The 22,895-nt window shown below is 35.5% G+C and overlaps 1 protein-coding gene across 4 annotated transcripts in view; it reads left to right on the top strand.

Annotated features, from left to right (window-relative positions):
- The window catches only part of NOVA1 (NOVA alternative splicing regulator 1), a 228,989-nt gene that overhangs the window by 64,862 nt on the left and 141,232 nt on the right, over positions 1–22,895 (top strand). Inside the window, exon 2 of one of the 4 annotated variants that reach the window (XM_019551668.1) lies at positions 7,803–7,908. The exons of 2 other annotated variants lie outside the window; for them this stretch is intronic. The gene's annotated coding sequence lies outside the window, so the exon portion shown is untranslated. Of the gene's footprint in view, positions 1–7,802; positions 7,909–14,866; positions 14,952–22,895 lie in introns of those variants that run through there. One more of the 4 variants, XM_019551669.1, reaches the window with a different exon arrangement.

Genomic DNA, 22,895 nt, shown 5'->3' with positions numbered 1-22,895 from the left:
AAAACTAAAGGCAGGGGGTGAGCTTTGAAAAATGATTGGGTATCCAAAATAAATGATGGCAAATGTTAGTGTGAGTTCAGACACTGTTAAGTATTTTTGATTTGTCATCTACTTCATTTATATTTCCAACACAAATATAGGATAAATTTAGAAAATAACCTTTTTTTATTCCTTTCTTACTTACAGTCTACGTCAGTCCCAGATAAAGTAATGTTTTTGTACTGCATATTGCTGGTAAAATCAGTTTATTTACAGGACTTCACTTTGCTGGAGAAAAGGTCACAGTACTAGACAGCAGATCCATCGGTTTATTGCACCTTATTGCTACTGTGTCTCAGTGCTATGCCTCACTGTGACACAAGCGCTTCCTTTTTTTTGGAAAACTAGATTTCATGAATATTTTCAGGATAACATTTGTCTTCACAACCCCAGGATGTCATATTTTCCTTTTCCTAATTTGTATAAATTGTAAAACTTTTAAAATTGGCAAAATGTATCTGTGCAGACTTGATACAGTTCCTAATTATGAAACTGTAACAGATTCTAGAGATTTAGGCCAGAGGGAGCCATTAGATCACTTTGTGTGATCACTTTTTTATATTACAGAACAGTTAATTTCAGCCAATTACGCACATACTGAGCCTAATAACTAAAGTTAGACTAAAGCATTTCAGTCCTCAGGTGCAGGCAAAAAAAGAACAGCAGAGAACAGAGGCCCCTGCAGAGGCAAGAAATTGATTAGGTGGGCAATATCCAGGTGAGCATAGTTGGCAGACTACACTCTTTGCCGCAGAGAAAGACAAAAGTCCCAAGAGACAATCTAGGAAAACTCCTTTTTGTCTCTTCATCTGGACAAAGCAAGACAAGACAAAACAGGACTAATCCATTTTGAATCCTTCTTGAGACCACAGGTGTCCATCAAAGCCCTGAAGCATGTATTTGATTAAACAAATTGTCATAGACATTGTAGAGTTGAAATTCTTGCAAGCATGTTGGTGGTAATGCATAGCTTCCATTTTTTTCATGAAAGGCCATGAAGAAAAAAATGAGGAGGAGGTGTTTCATCTTTTTTTTTCATAGCATATTTGCCATGACTCCCATACTTGAAGGCTGTTGAATCCTTTTCTATTAAACTAGTTTGTCAGTGGTCTGGTGCAATTTTCCGGCAACATTTTATGTACAAATATTGATAGGTTTGCAGATAAATATTCCTACCATCTACAGATTGCTATGGTTTTTGAATGACCTACAGTTTGACTGAACTAAAAAGAAAAGAGTCCAGAGCCATCATTTACTGATGAAAGATTCACTCAGCAGGAGATTTATTGCAGCATTGTGATTTTGTGCATCCCTAGGTAGTAGTGGTGTCAGGTGTACTCTATGAGTAATTCCTTTCTCTGCCATAACATCAGTGGAGTCTCATCTAATACATCTGGCCTGAGTAGTTAGTTCAGCTTTCTTTAATGCCATTTCAGACCTGATAATTTCACTGTGAGGGGTCTTTTAAATTCCTAGATGGCATTCTGAATTGATATAAGTTGGGAATCAAAAAATGCTTCAGCTACTCTGGTAGAATGTTGTCCTGATCTTGGTTATTGAGGTCTGATATGCTGGAGTTACATTTTACTCGTAGACCATAGCTTGCTTATGGTTCGTAAAGATCTATATAGGATTTGGTCCTGTAGCTATTATTATCAGCACATTCCCTTTGGGAAGCCATGCTGCTAGCTGACTTCGAGTAACGCTAGTAAAGTCCTGTTTTAAAAGCGCATCTTTTAACATTAATGAGCTAATTATTAAACAGCCTGTTTAAGCTCTTTCTAAAAAGAATTGCTAAATTAGGGTTAAACACCTCTGTGCCCTCAAATATTCTTGATAATCTTTTCTTTTTTTCTTGGATATGGTTACTCACATATTTTTCACTTGCCTGGAGAAAATTACAGGATGAAAGAAGAGGTGCATAAGTGGGTTTATTCTTTATTTCTTTTCTCAGATAATGGTAAACAGTAAACCTTGAACTGCTGGGTTGCTGAATCATCTTATTTTGTTGAGCTGAAATACAGCAAGGTCTGCTTTATGAGTGCCTTACAGATATGAGGATGTGGGTAGGAATAAACTTAATGTAGGCACAAACAGTGCTACAGAAAAGTGAATCTGATAACTCAGATTACATGTCAGGACTGTGGTGGGAGCTCCTTGGTGTCCTATTTTGAAGGAATATATCAGTTTTTTTGCTAATATTCATAGCAACATAGGGTTATGTCCACATTCATTTACAGTTGGCCTGGCTATTTTGACCATTTCTGTGTGTCAATAACCCAACCCTGTGTAAAGGCAAAGGTGGAATTACTGCAGTGCACTCTATTTGGGACTGGGAAATTTACTACTTTTCCTTCTAAATTCAGCTTCAGAAAGGTATTGTGTGAATGGAGTTAACCATTATTAAGCAAATAGCATAAAGCTTTATAATCTGTACCTGGTACTTAGGTATTCTTCAGTGCTGCTCAAATGGTGGCCCTTGGACTGCATTTGGCCCATGAGTGTTAATTCTGGCTCATGGACCCATAAATTCTTCAGTGTGGTGAACAGCAGTGGCTTTAATCTCTGTTGCTGCCAGAACTGCTTTGTTGGCAAGGCTAGCACCTAGGCAGTTAATGCTGCTGCTGCTGCTCATATTTCTAAAGAATCTCTTGGATGAAATCTCCGTTGGGGGTGCTTTTCAGTAGTGGCAGCATGAGTGGTGGGGACATTAATTCTATGGGTGCTCATTGCTCTGCTGCTGAATTTCCATACCAAGATGCCCATTGGGGGTGCTTTTCAGTAGCAGGGCAAATGTTGGTGATCAGCACATGAGTGGGTTAACGCTGCTACTGTAAGGGGTAGATCATGCAGCCTGGGCCTGCCTCTGCTTCACCAGTCCAGATGAGGTAGACATACCTGCTTCATTGTATTGGATACAGTTCTAATAACTGCAGAGAAACTGTGATGAACAGTTTTTATTTGTTAGAAGAAAAAAAATACAAGAAAAACTTTTTTTTGTTAATGGAAACTTTCATTAACATTAGCTATCCCTCCTGCTTTTCTTCTACCCACCAATTACTTTGACAGGGTTGCTCAGTCCTTGGACCATGTCCAGCCCCTGGAGTAATGGCATCTGCTCTTCCAGGCTCCCCAAGTGTTGGTAAACTTGGTGGCAGGGGAATGCTGGCAATTAATACTGCTACTCCTTCCAGCTGCCAAATGCACAAGCCCAGCCTGCTGGTTCGGGGCTGGGCCACAGCCCCTTTCTCCCACATGGCTGGATTAGGACTGGGGCCATGCCCTCCACACCCACCTCTCCCTCTTCTTCCTGGGAAGGGGCTAGGCTATGGCCTTTTCCTCCCCCACTTGCCAAAATGGCTGGATTGGGGGCTGGACTGCCCCTTGCCTCTCTGTGCAGCTGGACTGGATCCTGCTGTGGCCATCTCACATGCCAGATCAGGCCCACTGATTGAATCCAACTCACAGACAAACTGCACAGCATCCATGCAGGGCAAAAAGGTTAGGCACTGTTGCTTTATGAGTTGCCTATGGACAATCTATCAGGCAGTAATGTAGCTAAGGGCAGGGGTGGCTGGGTTCTAGTCCTGGGCACCAATTTAATGGAAAGGGATGCAAAAATAGCAGCTGCTGCCATCAGCATAGCCACTGACACTGCTTTGAGCACTGACACCTTCCAAGGGTGCAGAGAGTACCTGCTTTACCTTTGTTACCAGGAATAAATATGCTTGGCATTTAGTTCTTGAAGCCATGAGATTTAGTGGGAGTGCATTCCAATGATTTAGTTCCAGTGGATATTTTATGTTCTAAATTTAGGAGGCACTTGTTGCTTTCTACCCCTAACCTCATTGGTAGATTGTTTAATACTTCTGTCTTATCTACTCACTATTGAATGTCACAATAAATAGTAATGGTTATGATAATTAAAGCAAGTCTCATCAAAGGATTTGAATAGCAGGCCTGAGGTCTTGAATTTCACTCCATATTTGAGATGGAGCCAATGGAGAGAGTGGAGCACTAAACTGAAGTGTTCTCAGTCATCTACACTACAGAGTAGGTAGCCTGCTGGATTTTGTTGTAAAAAAAACACCTTTTTTTGCTGTTTGGTTTCATGTTTAGATGTAATGAATTTGAGTAGTCTGGCACAGGCACGGGTTACTTTGGCAAGATCTATGGTAGCATGAGGCACAGTATTTTGACTGGTTAGACATAGAAGCAGGTGTCATTAGAGTTGGTTTAAATATGTAGAAAGCCAGTGTATCACACAGCTGGTCCCTCTCAAGTACCATTAGAACTACATTTAAATCCATGCTTTTTAATTAAGTTTTTGATGGTTCTTTTGGATCTGTTATTCTGATAGAAAACCAATCAAGGTCCTCCCCAATTTTGCAGGGAGTTTATTAATTTATTGTTTTGTTTTGGTTGTTTTTAGTGTTGAAAAACTCTAGGTGCTCAGATAAAAACTATTGTAGTTGTCACTTGAGTTGGCATAAAATAGCATATAATCCAGACTTCACAATGGAATTCATGAACAGAAACTCTTTAGGTGCATCCTGGCAAACCACATTTCAAACTGAAGTTATCTGCAAGCAAGCAGTATATTTAGTAGGATTGTCCATAGTCCTGCTGTGGCATAATTCTTGCTACTTTTATTGTTTATGGTGCCTACAATATGGCAAAGACTATATAAACACAATAAATGTTTCCATACATAATTCAGAAACAAAATAGAGCAAGATACCAGTTTTGATACTAGCTTCTGCCACAATTTGGGATAGAGGGTTTCAAGCCAGAACAATCACTAGAGATGACTAAACATTTGATATCCTTCCATGTATCTATCTTAGTGTCAGATCTCTCTTCTCTCTCTCTCTCTCTTTCTATATATATATATCTCTCCAGATCTATATCGATATCAAGATATATATCTCTCGAACATGTGCTGTAACCTCAAGATTATTCAGTTTTATTCCATTTACTAAAACCATTCCAATTTAGATTACATTGGTGCCTTCAGTATCCCTTTTAATTGTGATTCATCATGTTCCTTTGCTCATAAATTGATTAGATGCTGAACAAATTTATTATGTTGTAGATTTCTCTGAGATCTTTTGTTTTTACTTAGAAAATTGGATACTGGTGCTTGCAAATAAAGTGCCTTATTCAAACAGTTATGTTTTTATTTCCTAAATTAACTAACATTGACAAGGTTGTCCTTCAGAGGGCTATAATATAGTAATACAGTATTTAATTATCAACTCTGGGTTCCTTTAATGGCTTCTAAAACAAGATCATAATTATCTTGAGTGTAATCATTGGTTGATATACTTTGGCAATCTGTCTATGATTCACTCATTGCAATTATTCATACTTTGTAGCCCTGAGACTCAAAGAACTTCATGAATTTTTTTGGTAGTTAGGCAATCTTAAACAATACTTAGACACATTTTAAATTTTCCCATGCTGACATGACAACGTCTAGGAGTGTCCACTGTGGTGTGTGGGTAAGTCGTTCTCTGTAAGTATTCAGAACTTCATCTTTTTTCTGGAAGGCAAAAAAAGTATCTGTGACAGTAAATGTACTGGATTCTTTTTTAAATAAGGACATAATTCCACTAAAAATGAGAAAGGTGCCTCTATAATGGTCAGGCCAACAAACAGATTTGATCAAACTGTTCTTTGCAGCCAGCATGTTTCATTTAAATTTAGGAGTTAAGAGTTCCCAAATATTACTAATGTAAGCCATTATAGGTAAAAGACAAATTATCCCTTTTGAACCAAAATGTCATAAACACCTGTGAATTACACCTTGCCTTCCGATGATGGCTGACATCCTTCCCACTGACTTTGACAGCTCTAGAATATTCAACTAAATTTTAGTGGAGTCGGTTTAAAACCATGGTGTTTCTCTAACTTCATATATGGAATATCTAATTTTGGGATATGGTATTTAAAAATTCATGAGGTAGTTAGCCTGTTAGTCTGAGTCCGGCAGAAGGCAGGATAGAGATGCACCTTATAAACTAACTGAATAAAAGATATGTAAGATTTTGTGACCAAGAGGGGTAGAAGGGGGGCAGAGTGGAAGGGGATAGTGCTAAGAGAGGCAACCAAGTAATAAATTCATATAGAAAAATGAGTCTCAAAAACTAATCCACTGGATAAGAATCCATAGTCCCTGTTTAGACCATAGTTAACACAATCCAGTCTGTGGATGATTTCTTATTCCATAATTTCATGTTCAGGCAGGCTTTTCAATTTTCACTGTTTAAGAACTCGTACACTAAGGTCAACAATAAGTTAAAAGACAAAAAGTTACAAATGTTCTGATACAGACTTCTTGGGTATTTTTTGGACTTAGTGTCAGATCAGTGTCCCCCCATTCTTTCACGTTATAATTCATGTAATGAAGATCCTCCTATCCAGAATGTTCTAGGTTACTAAGCCAATCAAACACTCATTTTCTGTATATTTCTTACAAAGTAGTAGTCATAAATATTCAAAAGTGAAAGTAATAGAGTCTTGAAAAGGTTTTAACAATTGAGATTAATTTTGACCATTAGAGGATCACGGGTTCAGTATAAGAATTATATGATTTTCATTTTACTTAAGGGATCCAGGATTTTTTTTCTTCACTTAACTGCCAATGGAAGTGCAATTAACTATAGATGTAGATAGTGGAATTGTTTATTTATGCACACAGTCCCTTTCAAAGAATGCTGAAATTAACTGCATTTTTGCATATTTGTGCATCTTTGGAAAAAAGTTTATTTCACTTTAAGCACAAAGCATATTAGATATTTGGTGTTAAGTTACTTTTTGGTGAAGTTTGTTTTGTCTAATAGTCCTTGTGCAAATTTTTTTCCCAGATACATAACATATGAGTACAGTATACTTAATTATAATATGCTGAAGAAAGAATGTGGCAATGTAAAATGTTTGACGCCATAATTTTTTTACTTAAACTAAAATGCTGACTGAGCAACATCATTTTAAAAATGATAATCCAAATCTTCCTTCAGGGAATCTTTTAGTTCTTATTTAATTTTTATATAAACAAAACTGGGAAAAAATTAAATGCTTTCCTGTGAGTAGATGACTGAAGCAACACAGGTTATGTTCACTTGCTATATTTCCTAGTATCCTGTTAGATGTGTTAAAAGAAAATTATTTCCTATTTTAATATTTTGCATTTTCAAGGTTAAGATTACAACACTTGAAATTAAGCCTAAGATTTGACCTAACCTTTTATGAAGTCTATGCAATTTTTTTCCTGTTTTTCCTTTTTTAACTTAAACACAAATATTTCATTATGCATTATTTTCCTTGTCTTCAAGAAAACCTATTACACATAATCAAAGTAGCATATTAAACTAGTAACTAAGGATTATACAATATCTATTATTGCATAGAGGTATATTTTTATATTGATAAGGCAAATGATTTAACTTCACCACCTGAAAATAATGAATTTAAAGTATCAAGCAAGCAAGCAAGCATGAAAATATTCATTGAGTATATTTCATATCATTGTACATTCATTTATGGCCAGAATGCTCTCATTTGGAGGACCAGGTGCTGGAGGAGTGTTGGGTAGGAAGTGGGGAGAAATAGAAAAGGATCTTATGCCTAAATCTGATTTGCCAACTTAACTGTCAGAACTTTCAAATTATTATAATTAAATGCTTGAAAACATAGGCTGTGTAGAATGGGTATGAGAGTATATTATCAATGTAAAATTTTTTTTATTTTTATTTCTGCAGTTTCAGCAAATCCATGTGTTCTTGGATCTACTCTAGCATGTTACTGAGAGACAACAAGTGAGCCAGGACACACCATTCAAGATTAGAGCTAGCCTAACAGGGAAAGGTAATACCTATTTTCTCCAAAAATGTGAGTTCTGATGTACACCCTGTGGTATAAAATATTATTTTAAAAAGAAATTTTAGATTGTGTGGTTTTGGAGAAAACAATATTTACCTTTCTCTTCTAGGTTACGTCTAGTCCTTAGGCTTCTTCTGTGGCAATTATGATGTTTCCATCATAGAACATACTAACTAGAAATCAGCAATCTGCATCCGATTTGTGTCTTGAGATTGTAAATTTAAACAACCAAACAACCTCAAAGGAGTAAGCAACCCCCCAGAATCTCTTACATTTATAACGTTCGTAATGACCAGTCTACTTTTAAAATTTTTTGGTTGCACTCCATTTCTTTGGAAATCTTTTCTTTGTGTATATCTCCTAAAAGTACTACCTATTATGATCCTTTATTTATTCACTATGTTTGAACAATTTCGGATCTTTCAGTTTTAATGCTACATTTGCAGCCAAACCATTACAAAACTAAGCATAAGCTACAAAACTCACCAGAACCAGAGTGAATCCATAGTCATTTAGCCCATGGTGACATCTATGCTACTGTGATTACACTGCTGGCAGTGTCTGAGCAAGCTAGGTTAAAGCTGCCTTGGTAGTCAGGATAGTCACACTGGCATTACAGTGTGTTGTACAGTCATGCAGCATATTATATAGCATTATTATTAAACTCTGAAGTACCTCAAGATATATTTTATAAAGAAGATGCTTTGCAAAGTAAAGGAATATTCTATTTTAGATGTTTAAAATTTATGAAATGAGGCATGTGGGTAAAATGAATATAAATGATATATTTTTACAAGTTAGTTTTGGCTTGAGGTTACATATCAGTAATTGAAGAATTTTTTTTAAAAGACAGGTGTTATAATTACTTCAAGAGAGTTAAGTGATTTAAGCGTATTTACTGTGGCATAACTTCAACATGTTTGGAATTATTTTTCAGTTTAAGCTGAATTTTGGAATTTTCTGGATTTCTAGTATTTGTTTTGGTGATAAAAATTACAGCTTCTTTATATCTTTTATGGATATTCACTTAATCCAAACTGGTTTGACACTTATTTCCCCCTGTCCTCCCCTCCCCAACTCCCAGGAATATTTTAACAATGAAAGCTATTTCTAGTTTATATGTTCAGTCTGCTCTGTAATAAGACATTGCGACTTAACAAATAGAAAGAACTCTTCAGACTTGTGTAACAATTTGCTTTTAAAATACACATTTGTATATGCATTTGTTTAAACGTGAAATTTAAAATTAAAATATTTTTATTACTACAGTATTTTAAGATGATAAAAAGTTATTTTGGAAATCAGCAGATTCTCTATCAGCAAACTATATTACTTGAAAAGGCACAAATATTTGTTAATTTTCTTTGTTATTTGAATGTTTTCTTCATCAGTTGTTTGGTATACAGGGAAATATTATCGTCGAGGAGATAAACACTCTCCCTTCATGAGCGCTTTAAGTATATTAGAATATACAGTAGAAAACAGTTCTAAAAATACAATTTCCAAGACTTGTGAACAAGGTGAAGCACAAGAATATACTTCAAGACTATGAGTTGAATAAGTGTTTTGCATCATTATTAAATATAACTAGTTCAGCACCATTATTGAAAGCCTTCTTATTAATATTAGTATAACCTAGGGAAAATTGCCTTTGGAAGGAACATCAGTAAAGTTATACATTAAAGGTCTCATTGTCTCAGACCGATTAAAATGCTACCGTAGTATCTAAACTTACGGGATTTGGTAGCTGCATGGGATATTTGGAGAACAACACTGAAAATCTCTGTGAAGTATGTGAATTTTTTCTGTTATTCAGCTAATTCTAACATGCCTTTTACCTACACATCATCAGTAGCACCAGACACTTTAGTTAATATATCACTGAGAGAGATTTTTCAAAAGCTTCTAAAATATTTATTAAGCAAAAAGACTGATGGAGTCAACATGGGATTTCTGCTTAAAGTCCTTTAGGTGCTTTTGAAAATCTTCATTATAGTTTTTGTTTGTTTACTGGCATGTGGTTGAATGATCTGACATCTTTTCTGTTGAGCTGCATTTAAAATCTGAAGAACATAAAAGTTTATAATATTTTTACATATATTCCTTTTCCCTTGGGGGGGGGTTTGGCAGGGAGGAAGGAAGGAAGAGGAGTGGGGTAGGTTCCTTTATACTAATATCCAAAGTAAATAATTTTTAATGATAGGTTTTGCTAATTTTTTTTTACATAATTATGTATTCTGTTTAGGTTTTAGTTGTTAGAAAACATCCTTAAATTTCTATATAATTTGTATCTATCTCCATTTTTATGGTGTAAACCTGACATAGGGGAGTCGCTACCCTAAAATGAGGCACGTCTATTCTTTTCAACTTAGGAATGCTCTTTTTTTGAAAACAATCCTCAAATGATTACTTATTTGTTACTGTTCCGTGACTATGACTGATATTTGTGCTCTCTTCTTTACTATATTTCAGTAAAGTAATCAAAATCTTGGTGTCTTTATTTTGGATGAGAACCCTTCAATGTAGCACTCAGGTTACAAGTAACTAAAGTTTGTGTTTTCATCAGTATCAGTGTACGCAATGTCAATCCCAGCTTGATATGTCTATAACAATAAATCTTTCTCTTCACTGATATCTCTAAAACAATAAATCTTTCTTTTCACTGAACATTGTATGTAGATCAATAAATATACGGCCAGTTGCACACGAGTCTTTCAAAGTCTGACTTTGTTGTTTTACAACTACTTCCCATTTTTAATACTTCATGCATTTTCTAGTTTCTCTTTTAACATACAATTATTTGTTCCTGATGCAAAGTCTTTAGAATTAATTTTAGTTTTTATAGAAGAAAAAAATTTAATTTATCTTCATACCCCAAAAGAATCATTGCTCAAAAAACATAAACTATATGTTTCTGACCCTCTTCCACTGTACATTCTTCAATATTACTAAAGCAACTCTGTTGAATTAAGATAAACATCATAACTGAAATATACCTGCAATAAGTTTTTCATCACATGAGTTTCTCTCCTTTCTTTTAATGCTGTAGAAAAAAGTCAAGTTCAGATATTAAGCTTTGGAAGCCTGATTTTATAAAAACAATATCTGGTTTCTTGACAGGTTCCATAAGGTTTTGAATTAGCATCTTCATAAGCATTCCATGTTCTGTGCTTGCTATTGAATGGCTATCTTTGGACCAAATAAGGTTAAAATGAACAATCTTTTCGCTTTCATTTTGTTCAAGCGTTTAGTAATATCCAGTGGCTTGTATAATTTCTGTGCATCTTTACAAACTAAAGAATATTTCCTTGTTCATGCTAAATTGTATGTTATGTGCTTCAGTTGTGCCCCCAGTTTAATCACATTTGAAAAGAAAGAATGTGTGCTTGTACTTGTCTTTACTTTTTGAACAGACATAGCATCAGATATATAAACACAAAGCATTATGAAAACAGTTTTTGCAAGTCAGGTCATTTGCTGTCATCATAGTGTTGTTCAGAATCATGAGTGAAGTAGACCAAATGCTTTGCACGTGGCAGAATAAGTTATCATTGGATACTTTAGAGCTTGTAAGTCTCACTCTGGCATCCCACAGCAAGTGTCACAGAAGTACACTCCCAGTCCTTTATGATTTGAAAGAACAATTTACCAGGGTTGAATTAGTATGCAGATAAAGTTAGAAAGGAGTAAAGAGTCGCTTTCATCCACAGCTGCTTGTTCTATTTGCCCCTCCTGCCTACAGGACTTCAAACTGTCAAGCAAGACAGTGTCAGAGATACCTGTGTACCTGGTCTTTCCACTTCCAGTTATTCTGATGCACCTGTCTCAGCCACAAAGAAATCTGAGAAGGTAGGAAAACTTTAGTCTGAATTTTCAGTCGCAGTTTTTCAGTTAGATTTAGCTGTCTTCATCAGGCCCTCTAAAGATTTGGTAAGAGCATACTGTTGCTATAAAGGTAGGCTTAATTATCCTGTTCCCAGATCTTGTAGTTTGCTTTAGCAAAGACGCAACATTTTACCTCATTCTCTTTGATTTAAGTACTAGACAGCTCCAGTATCTCTGTGTGTTGTCTGAAAAGGTATTTTTTCAAACACTTTCCTCATGGTTTCTGAAGTAACATTTTTTTTAATTCCTTCAACTACAGGAGTACTAAATTGTCCAAAACAAAGGAAGACATCTCAGAAGAACAATTTGACTCTTGTCCATACACTCTCAGAGATTTTTTTTATGTAATATTATTGACAATATGTACAGTTATTTTTACCACTACCTTGAGGGAGCCACTGCTTATTGTGGAGAAAAATCCAAGTAATGTGATACTTTCCTCTGTCAATGATTGAAGTTCTGTCACATGAGCACAAAACTCAAAATTGATCCATCAATATCAGTATCTTCAGTATCAATAAACATTGATCAGTATTTTGTTGGTGCATAAATCATTCTTCCCCATTGATGTGAAAGCCACCCTCATACACCGTAGACCAGAGAAGAAACTCTAAACATTCCTTTCATCATAGAAATGTTTAAAAGAAATAAAAGAATGGGCATGGTCTGTTTGAAGCAAATTATTCAAAGCCTGTGAACACATGTACGTTGTTCAACACATTATTTATGTTGAATGATTTTTAAAAAAAAAGATTTTACCACATTATACATTTTACATTAAAATATGAAAAATCATTCAAAGTTGAGATTTTTCATTTTCCTTCATTCAGTCTGCTTTGATCCTTCATTATTCTCTCCCCAAAGTAATATAGAGTGCATTCTGCTAACTTCCTTTGTCCTTGTAATTTTTAAACTTGCAGCATCATTCACATGAATGTAACCACTCTAAAGATACAGTTTGATATAAATAAAATAATCAACTTCGAAAAAGATAATGTTGTTTAAAATGTCATATATCAAATTGAGACTTATTTTGTTTTATTGGTTGGATATTACACATATTTGTTATTTTTAAGTCTGCTTCTCAGCCGACTGAAAAAGCCAGTTCATAAGTCTGGAAGGATAGCCTTACAACTTGGAGAACTAAAAATTAACATTTTCCCCTTAAAAAGGAAACTTACCTCTGCAGAAAACAGGGCATGTACAACACCTGAGGAGAAATTCTGTTTTGGAATCCTTTGTATTTTCTACTCAGGCACAATTTTTTTTTACCATGGATGTAGAGAAAGTCTAACCAAGTGGAGAGAGAGATTGGAGTTGTCTGAAGTTCAGTACTGCTCACAGTACTCGTCTCTTCTAGACAGTCTGGCTTTGATTTCCAATGTGCTGACAAAAACGAGTTTGTAACTGAGCCAAAAAATCAGTTCTTTTCCTTACGATAAAAAGCAAGATGATACTTCAAGGAACACAACTGGTACAGATTCCCTACTGGACCCTATGTGTTACTAAAATACGAAACAAGTAAAGTAAAGAAACAAGTCACTAAATGTTTTTCTTCTTTGCAATCATGAGGTGGACCAATATAAAAACAGTAGTGCTACAGATTGGATAACCTTAACATTATAGCCCAGGTAATGTTCATTTAAGTCAAGCAATAAAGTTGGGTTTCCTTCCCACAGTATACTATTAATAAAGAAGTAAAAAGAAATATTTTGATTTGTACCTTAGTCTCTTGATGTGTGGCCATTTTTATCTTATCTGGATCTGCGGCTTCTAGTTCTAAACTGTTTCGGATCCTCATGCTTTGTCCTTGGGAGAAAGCTGAGTTGAACAGGTCAGGTCATGTCTTGTTTGTAGAAATGTTATTACATACTTGGTCAAAGTAGTTTGATACATTCTTTATTAAGAGTAAAATCCATGCATTAAGTATTTGAGGAAACATCTGATAAAGCTTTGATTACATACCCAAAAAGGAAGCTCAAACAAAGGAATGGAGAGAGAAGTTGTGTCTCGAGTAGATTGGCTTTTGTATTCAAAATTCTTATCTCCAGTCTTTCACTCACCTCCCATTGTTGTCATGGCCCACATTTGATTCTGTTAGGACCTAAAATGTAGCCCATGCTTTCTGCATTTTCAAGGCTATATAAGCTACAACTAGTTCAGAAATGACAATTCTAGAGGTAATTTTTTCTGTATTAAGCTTCATAAATTGCAGGCTTCCTTAGGTGTCTGCATTTTGTTTTGTCCCTCATCTGGCAATCCTCACTACGCATAGCTTCATTTGCCACCTCAGACAGTGAACTTGGTTTTCCACCAACATAGATCTCAGTAGTTCTCCTTGCTCTTCGATTTACCGATAGTGTCATCTAGGACCAGATTATCTTTTTTGCTCTAGATATTGTGGGGGAAAAGTCCCTAAAAAGCCAAGAGGATATTAACTGGTTAAATGTTCTTTCACATGATTTATTATAATCTTCAAGCAAAATTCAGTGTTGCAGGCACACATCAGGAACGCACTGGAATTTCTATAGAACCATTTCAACAGGAGATGACAACACCTTATGACTTTTACTTTTATATATTCCAAGGGCTTCTCTTTCATTATGGAATTTCATTTTATCTTTTAGTGCCCTCATTGCAGGTCCATTTGAAATTTTGTTCTTGTTTCTTTTTGTTTCCCTTAATTTATTCATTCTTAATTTTTTTTTTCTAGTAGCCATGCAGTTATCTAGTAAGATGAATAAAACTAGCAGCCCTTGTATAGTTTTGGGAAGGAAAAACAAAGTTTTTTAAATGTTTCCAGTTCTGATTATCAGGCATAATACCTGTTTTCACATTAACAGTGAATTTGCTGTACTTTTTTTGAAAAAAGAATGGAATATAGAAATTTTTTCCTTAAGTTGGAATATCCTTCAAAATATGAATACAGAAGACATTAATTCTTATATTTTGAGGATTCTTGGCTTGTTTGGTCAAAGCAAACAGCAAAATGGACTTTCAAAGAACTAGTTCAAATCTGCAGAGCAGTGACATGGCATTCCATTCAATCTTTTACCAGATATCACAGACTGGAAATGTGAGCTTTGGCTGATACTGCTGGGAAAGAGAGTGCTGCAGGCAGCTGTTGTTTCCATCCTGCAAAGGTACTGACACTTAAGTCTCTGTAGTCCAGACTGGTACATGAACATGCAGATGCTTTCATTCTTTTACTTTCAACACTTCAAATTCTATCAGGTTGTTCCTATGTTTATTATGGATAAATCTTTTAAATTTCTTTCATTCTAAAAGTGAAGAGAGTAGGTAATTCAGAATTGTGAGCAAGTAGTTTTCTCTTGTACTTCAAAACATTAAACAGCACCCCTTTAGGTCCAAAATCAATTTGCTCCTAGACTTTAACATTACTAATTTTCCTTTTAAAACAAAGCAACAAAAAATCCAGTCCAGGAGTGAAATTTTGGTCCTACTAAATTCAATGGTAGAGTTCTTCAGTGGGGCCAGGATTTTGCTCTAAAATATTTTCAGGTGTGAATGATTTTAGCATTTATACCCCAACGGTGCTTAACCCATAATTGGGTCTCTGCCTTGAAATAGAAAGCTCTGATCACGCAGCTCTAGGTGCTACTTTTTCTTCCTTTTATTCTCTCCAGTGAGGAGGTTTCTTGTTTGAGGCTTGGTATTTCTGGCAGGTATTACAGGGCAGGGTCTTTTCAGGAAGGGCCATTAAACTTCTTGTCTGGTGCGATAATGACTTTTTCCAGGTTATCGTGACAGTTAGAATTATGGCTCATTTGGATTTGATTTCCTTTCTGACAGTTTTTTTTTTTTTCTGAATTCCCTTCTAAGTTCTTAGCAGGAGAATGTATGGATGCTAATGTGGGTCTGTGTGTTGTTAATCAGAACTAGAATTTTATATATATTCTGTGGATGTGGAATATTAAGGGAACCAAATACCATGCTAGTGGAAAGTTGTTCTTTTTCATACTACACTACCATCCTTCAGTTAACAGAATTTGAAGGTTCTACTCTCCCCTACCCCCCCCCCACCTTGGTGTCTATCCTATCTATATCAGATGCAGTGGTGATAATACAAACTCAATAGATAGAACAAAGGGGCCATAGTCCTTGTTAGCTATATATACTTCTGTTAATTTGGTCAGATTAAGAGCTATGAGCTATTAATTTGATCAGACTATGAGCTATGTAAGAGTTTGAGGTCAGTATACAAATTAGTACGGTTTTACAATATTTATTAGTTTTTATGGTCCTTTGACCAAAATTGAGTGTTGATCATAACTTATAAAATGTTACTGCCAAAAACATAAAATATGCAGTAAGAGTTTCTGTTCTGGAAAGGAAAGGAAATGGTACTGTGGAAAGGAAATGGTACTGTGTTTCTGAGTCCTTGTTGGGTAGAGGAAATTAGGAGTTAGTAAATACAGCCCAACTTTTTCTTCTCTATTAATGTGACTTCTGATGTAGCAGAGGCCTTGGAATTAATTCCTGCTTCTGAGCCAGCTCATTCCTAATTTATAGCATCTGTCTGCTAATCAAAATTACTCAACCACACCCCACCCCAAAGAAAACCCCCCCAAAAACCCAAAACAAAACCCAATAGTATGTAGCACCAGCCTCCTTTTTGAGAGAGTCTGCTTTTCTAAGGCTTGCTTTAGAGAACTTTACTTAAGTTCTGGTGCTGGCTTGGGAGGCAGCTGCATCCCTTGAATTAAGAAAACCAGTACTGGATGTCTTCAATTACAGTAGTGCTACATAAAATTGCCTGGGGTGGGGGAGGGGAGGGATATTGACTTACTTTCAGCAAATGGCATACTTTCAAGAACTATTTTCCTAAAGTAGTGTTCTGTAGTGTTACTTCTGCCTGAGATGGTTGGTATGTGTGGATTTATTTCATCATTTGAATGAATATAAATAGTATGAGGAATTGAATGCAAAGATCTTTTCTTTACAGCTTATTATATCTTCCCTCTTTAAAGAAAATTATTTTAATGATATAAAGAATCAAATTGGCTAAATTGAGTAATCAATCTGTGGCAAAATCTGCCTTTGTGTGTGGCAAACTACAGACCAGGGAGGGAACAGGCAAACAGGAGCATATAAGGCAGGCAAGGAGCACACAGGACATAAAGAAGACAATAGGGCAGCAGATTGGGCAGAAAAAGGGGATAGGAATGACACCCGGAGAGGGTAGAGGACTAATTTGTAGCCTGCCTTCAAAAAATTGGGCTCCCATTGTCCTAAATCATAATGATCATGATTAAGCAGTAAAACATTTAAATACAGTGTTAAAAGGAGTCTGTCAAAGTGGTTTTTAATTTTTTTTTACTCTATTCATAATACTTCCTCAAAAATAGAGTATATTTTGTCTATGGTGTGCATTAACTGATTTGAGAATCGCATGAGTCTCTTTAATCAAATCTGCTAACTGTCAATCTGGTGCCACCCTTTGCTTTAGATTCCTCCATTCCAGCTTTCTGTTCTGTGCTAGTATGTGTTGTAAATCAGTAGTTCCCAACCTTTTTAGACCACAGACTGGAAGTGGCCGTGGACCAGCATACTGAGTATAAAAAAAGGGTTGGCTCTTGGTCCTCAGTATGCCAGTCACTTCCTGACTTGCAGTTCGACCCTTTGTGGGCTGGTACTGGGCTGCAGCCCAGGGGTTGTGAACCTCTGTTGTAAATGACATCCCTTTAACTGAACTGCATGACCTCTTCACCATGTTCATTCCTATTTATCCCTTAGCTGATTTGGATATCTTTGGTAACACTAACTTAAAACTGTTATCCATTCATTACTTAATGTTTGACATTTTTCCTTTTCCTGTGTCTCTTCTGACTCATCTTGTTTGTTTATTTTGATGGACCATCCTTCTGATTTTCCTAATACAGCTACTGAAAGAAGGCTCTTTTCTCAGATCCCTAATTTATTTTTTTCTTATACCTTAGTTTGAGGTGGTCTTGACTTCATGATGATGGTTTGGAACCTGCTTTGCTGTTGACTCTGTTTTCCCCCATCCACGTTTTGTCCTGAGGCTTTGTATCTCATAGGTTTCCCCTAGTGTCATTCCTATTCCCTTTCTCTGCCCAGTCTGCTGCCCTGTAGTCTGGTAGCTTGGACTAAAGAAGGTTAAAACCTAGCTTTTTCCTTTTCCTCACAGTTCTGTTTTTCCACTTGCATTTATTGCGGATAATGTAACTTTTTCTGCAGACAATCAAAAACATAATCTGAATTAAATTTTGACTTAGCTGTCAATGAATTCTGTGGCCACGTCCAAATATTGTTGCTATATGTTTACTGTGTGGTTTCAGATTCTGGATATTTATTTTCCAGATGGCCAGAACTCCCTATATCCCATGTTTATTCAAAGGGTGCTTCAAAAATCATTTTACTAAGTTATCGCTTTGATTATATCACTGCTTAAGCATCTTCTGATTCTGTTGTTTCATCCTGTTTACACTAGTTGTCCTGATCTTTAGGGTTCCTCAAGATTTAGCTCCTCTTCTCTTACTCATTCTTTTTTTCATGACATGACTTAGCAGAATGAAGTTGATAATGATAGTGATCACTTCCATTTACTTGTCCATTTCTCCCACAGATGTGTTTTTCTCCTTATTCTATGCTGATATTTCTGATTGTATACAGGTACTGATAATTGTGCTGATAATATTGGGTGCCTATACACGAGCAGGGAAGTTGCTCCAACATGTTGGAATTCCAGCATGTTGGAGCAGTCAATTAATTGAGTCTGCTGGAGCATGGCAATTACCGTGCTCCAGCAGCCTCCTGTGCCTTGTGAATCAGCATCCCTGTACTTCAGAATGGCAGCGGCGGTGCTTTATCTAAAGCTTGCTGGATGAGCTATAGATAAAGTGCCCCCGTCACCATTTTGAAGCACAGGGATGCTGATGCATGAGATGCTCTGAGTGCTTTAATTAAAGTACCCTCTCCCAGCCCCCACTCCCAGATCATGTGGATAAACACCCATTGACTTAAGCTTTCCTTAAATGAATACATCCTTCCCACCCCCATCCTTCAAAAACCTTTGTACTGTGATTAACATGAGCAAGGATGTTGGAATGCATTGAACTGGTGACTATCAAATGCGCACTGGAAGGGGGGTGTATTTGGAGAAGGTTAGAGGAGAGCGCAAAACATTGAAGCATCCAAATATACTATTGCTTAGAAAAATGTACTCTGTGCTAAAGACTTTCACCTTTGTTATTGCCTGTGATGTATTCTATACACCTTGTTATATCAGGTCTCTGTTTAGAGTATAATATGAGCCCATTAGGTATGAGCTTCCATTTTACATTTGTTTAGCGTTCGGTACAAAGAGGTTTCAATCCTAATTGCAGTTGGATGGTACCCCATACAAATAATTACTTGAATAATGTAGGTGAACCTGGCTGTAATTGAGCTCACATTAAAGTCTAAGGGTGAAATCAGGTTGTACTGCAGAATTAAGTCTTTTCTTATCCACGGACCCTGGATTTTTTACCCTTTGGCCTTGTTTCTTTCAAGGGTTCCAGCATATGAGCCATGTGGTGTGGAGTCCTTTAAAGGATTTTTTTATTCCTTTTTAAGTGTCTTAAAGTATCATGATTCTGAATACAAGATGGATAGACAGGTTATGTTTTGCTGCTCAATACATTTAGCATTGTCTGTCTATCTTTCCTGATGTATTGCTGACCTGATACTCGGGTGTAATTGTGAAAATTAGGTCATATACACTTGATCACAGACAGTTTTCAGCACCTAAATCCCTATAGACTTCTATTGCTCAGCATTTAGAAAAGCTGGACTCTTAACTTCTTTTCTAATACAGTTCTGAATGTTAATTCATGTTATGCTTGGGGATATATTTTACCTTGCATTAAATGTTTTTCAACAAAGTGAGTCAAAATATTGTTCCAGAGGAGATTTAGATTTCTTCCCTTAGTTCTTGTGCATCTGAATATAGATATCTTGTTGCTTTATCATTATCAGTGTTTTCTTTCTCATCTGCCTGTAAACTATCTATTCTATATTTGGGATATGCTTCTAGACATATATAGAAAGAATGTTTTGCATGGTGTATAAGAGAACTACTTTTAATGTACAGTAGACTTTTTGAGCCATGCAGCTTATAATAGCTAGTTTATGCTGATTTAATTTTTCCCTGCGAACACTTTCAAGGACATCTTTGATTAGATTGATCAAACTTAATGAATATGTATATGTATTGAACTAAATTGTAGGCCTCATTTAAAAATAAACTCTCAGGGGTGTATGATATTATAATAGGTTACAGTGAAAGAATGAGGCCAGTTTAAAGGTGGGATTCCAGCAGCTCTAAGTTAACTCTGTTGATACGGTTGTGAATGTGAAATCATTGGAAGTTTTAGATTAAACCACCAATTCTGAAAAAAGATTTGAAAGACCCAAATAGATTACCTGTAGAGAGTGATTTCTTGTTCTTGTCACCTTTTTCAACTGCAATTATTTTATACTTATTAAAAAAGAATTAATCTCAGAATATGAGTTTAAAGTTGCAACCACTAGTTTTATCTAAAGGTGAGGAAGTTTCATGAACTTGAACAACATATATTCTTAATTGGATGTGCTCAAACTAAGGAAGAGAAATAGCAGGTAAACATTTGCATATAATATTCTAGTACTCTATTTTTAGAATAGAGCACAAGACTTTAATTTTACTTAAATTATAAATGACTTAGAAATTCAGATCTATTTGTCATCAGAGCCCTTGTTCTTTTCTGTCTCCTCTGTTTATTCCACTTTAAAGTGTATGGCTACTTAAAGTACTTATGGCGTACTCTGAAAGGTGACTATATATAAAAATGGCTTCATTGTAGTTCTATGAGGGCCATCAGAAATGTACTCAGGTACTAGGTAAAAAAAATTGTTTTTTAAATTCCAGTTCTGCACACCGGTTTGGTATTTAAGGATCATTCTAGATACTTTCCATGTCATGAAGGGTTTAAGAACCTACAATCTGTGGGCCAGATCAGGCCTAAGAATCCATCTGATGGAGTGGAGAGAAGTAGCCAAAGTGCTTTTTCTCCCAGTGCTGCCAGGAAGGGAAATGGTGATGGTGGCTGCGTCGTAGTGCCTAACTGCTTCCTTGTATCTGACCCAGACTGGGTCAGTCCAGCTCACAGGCTAAAAAGTTTGCTAACCACTGTCATAGACTATCACAAGTACTAATGATTCTTTTGGCCCAATTAGAGATTAATTTACATTTATGTAGTCTCACTGTTTTCAGATTATGTCCTCAGTGCACTCATTATGTAGTCATCTTTTTTGGCAGGTTTGTAGAGGTTGAGCTAGTTGTCATATATTAAATGCTACTTTTAATGATGTGCAAACAAATGGAATAAGATATGTTGATTTACATAAGTAAAAAAGCAGTAAACACTTATATAGCTACTAAATCAGTCATGTATACCTCTGAACATAGATACCAGATTTGTTTTGTAAGTTAATGCCATTTTTTACTGTTTCTTTTCTCTATACATTGAAGCCTTTTTAGGGGGATTTTTTAAATAAACTGTTTAACATCTTATTTGTTTAGTTTTATTTCCCTTTCCAAAACTAGATAACAGGCCATACAAGTAGAGAAAAATAAGTGAATTGTCCACAGAGTTTGTTTAATAGAAGTGTGCATTTTGGCCGTGGGTAGTATTTTGATTTTTTATTGTAGCTGAGATGATGAAAGTAGCAACAAGACCAAAAGAAATTATTATTATTATTATTATTATTATTATTATTATATAAGAGTAAGGAGAGTTGGCAAAGCAATTTGTCAATTAAAAGAAATGTAGGATTTAACCACATCTGGTTAAGGTTTTCAGCTAAAAAATTTAACCCAAAATAAACTGTCTGGAAAGAAACATGCAATTGCTAATGTAAACCAGATAGGTATTTTTTCTCATTATGTAACAATGTCCAGATTTATTTTTGTAAAAGCCCTGTAACAAAATAATCATCCCGTCAGATGTTAAAAGAATTGCTCTGAAATCTTGCATTGATAACTTTCTAGAAAATGTTGTTTAACTTTCCATAGTGAAAATGTTAATAGGAAATTCCTCTAAAACGGTGGCTCCCAAAACTTTTGGATTAGTGGGCTACTCAACATTTTTAAAGATCAGCATGCATGAATGGAAGGGAGATCCAAGATAATCTAAACACCATGATGGTCTGTGAAGCACAGTTTAGAAAACGCTTCCTTTGCATTATTTCAGTGAAGAGTTTGAACTAGTTTTGCTAAGCTTGACATTCAAAGGGAACATTTTGTAGTACAAATTTCACTTAAGGTAAATAGTGCTTTATTTATTTATTCACTTTGTTTATTAAGTTTGTTTGTTTTAATGCTATTTATTTAATAAAAATAAAACATTTGATTGAAACCAAAGGCTAAAATTTTTCACAAAATAAGCCATGCAGAGTGAATATGTAGGTGTAATTTACTTGAATATTATAAAGCATTGATAAGGACATTGTATACAAAGTAAATAATACATGGTAATTAACCACTATTTCAAAGGTGAATTGGCATGGATATCTACTGTTTGCTTCAACTGCCTTACCAAACCATTCCCAATTTTTCCTCTTGTTTAATCTCCTCAATCAGATGTCTGATTAACTTAAAATACATACATTTTGTTCCAGTGCAACTGTCAATTGTTATAATGTTTTGGTGACATGTAACCCTAATAAACATGATTTTCTCAATTTCTCAGCCCACTTCTCACTTTTTTATTCACTGTTCTGACTCCTTTGTTGAAAGTGTAACCTGAACTTTTTTCTTGTTGATCTCAGTTGATGTATATTTCTATTATGTGGCAAGTTTATACTGATATTTCTAAAAGAGTGGGATAGCTTCATGCAGAGCAAAGTACTTACAAACACTTCTGTAAGCTGAAAGTATCAAAGCTTACTGCTAATTTATATCAGGAAGAACACACTCAGGTCCTTCAAAAATAGAATGAATATAAAAAAGAGCAATAACAAGATTGCTGCCTTAAATACTTTTCATTCTTCTTGAAGACATTGAAAATAAATTGAAAGAACAT

Source organism: Crocodylus porosus, unplaced genomic scaffold (genome assembly GCF_001723895.1).
Source record: "Crocodylus porosus isolate Cpor-Errol unplaced genomic scaffold, CroPor_comp1, whole genome shotgun sequence".
NCBI classification, from domain to species: domain Eukaryota; kingdom Metazoa; phylum Chordata; order Crocodylia; family Crocodylidae; genus Crocodylus; species Crocodylus porosus.
Note: the sequence above shows the minus strand (reverse complement) of the source record. Positions and strands in the feature narration are given on the sequence as shown.